The following is a 1,643-nucleotide window of genomic DNA, read 5'->3' as shown; positions in this document are numbered from 1 at the left end:
CGGCACGGCATACAGGGCGGCGGCGCAGAGTCAAAGCGCGGGCGTTACAGCAGTCAAAACGACGAAACCCTTGTTTCATGTTCAGCAAGCGACGCGACTGTTCACAACGACCGCAGCTCACAATGGCCCCTGGCCGTCGTCAGGGGTACATCAGCACGTTGGCAAACCTGTTAGTACTCACCGGATACCGACGCTGATACTCCACGCACCACTGCAGGAAACTTTCAGGATGTTAGGGAGTTGAGACGGTTGCCTCAGTAAGATAAAGCTGCAACGTCAATTTCGGACGCCTAACCCAAGTCGCTGTAGCACACCACTCCGCGAAACAACCGACGTAGCCAAGACTTCCCCAGTCAGGACAGTGATGGAGACGAGAGCTTGCCCACCGCGGCGTCAGGAGACGGACTCGGATTTGGAATGTCCCGGCAAGGCAGCTGTTTCGATGATAAGTGAGACGAGGAACGGGCTTGAAATGCTACGTTCCTCGTGAGCTACCGCAAACTTGAGGCAGTTGCGTTTTTTCCCCGCTGTTCTCCCGGATAGGGTTTTAGGGTTCCCGCTTGGAGTCTTGTGCCAACATACGGTGAGTCCGAAGGCCACAAAGGGCAAAAGGGCGGCGTTTTGCTGAAGTAACACTCGCACCTCTGTGTCGTAGGTGCGAACACAGACTCACTGGACAGGCCCTTCTCGAACGGCGGTCCTGCACCAGCCGGTTTCTAACACCCGACATCTTTTCGAAAGCTATACAGCTACTAGCCCAAGCGTCCTCATATGTGCAGGCTCCTTTGAGGGCCGCCTCCCGAGCTCATGTCGATTTTCACCAAGCCGAACAGGGTTGTCCACCCACCAGTCAGACACATACTGGAGCAATCTGTTCGGCCTCGCCCCCCAGCCCGGTAACGGGAGGCCCCTGAGGTGAGAATTGAGCCGTACACGAGCGGGTTAGGGCGCGAACAACCCTGTTCTGTTCTTGAAACCACTCCTCTCCCGTGCGAACTCTACAGGCATCACTAACGGACGGGGTGACAGGAGGAAGAACGCGAAGCCGCAGCCCACTAAGATTCATGATACCTACGTACTTTCTTAATCGCGAGGGTGCAGAGAGCGAGGTTCCTGGGAGAGTTGCAGAACTAAATGAAACTCTGAATCCGGGTCCCCACTGAGGTCCCCCATTCCCACCGCCCTACCGGGTAACGGGGGTCTGCGATGTTTTTGCGTCGCACACAAGGAGCGCATGTCCGAAAGACGGGGCCCTGTGCAGCGTTGCGCGTGTGCTGGATATGGTTTGCTAGTAGGGCGAATGAAATTTTTTCCACTAGCCCGGAGACGTGCCGTCTGGCCTATGTGGCGTGTGTCTTCTTCCCGTGAACGGCCCGGCTCGTCCGCCACGCATCAGTTGACGTCCAACCAGTTGCTTTGCGAGAGCGTCAGTCTACAAGAGGTGGGACAGGTGTTCCGTTACATACGATTATTTGCTTTGCCAGGAGCGTCCGCCACACCTGTTCAGTTCCCTGCCGAGATCGGGCTTCTAATAGTCTTCTCACCTTTGCAATCGCCTCAGCCGAGCAACCGCCTGCATCTCCTCCCGGTGCCTCAGCTCCTGCGTCCGTGTGCTCTTGACCCCCTACTCTTCGGCGCCTGGG

This window comes from Cystoisospora suis, assembly GCF_002600585.1.
Source record: "Cystoisospora suis strain Wien I chromosome Unknown contig_11201, whole genome shotgun sequence".
NCBI classification, from domain to species: Eukaryota; Apicomplexa; class Conoidasida; order Eucoccidiorida; family Sarcocystidae; genus Cystoisospora; species Cystoisospora suis.
This window is presented reverse-complemented; position numbering follows the sequence as displayed.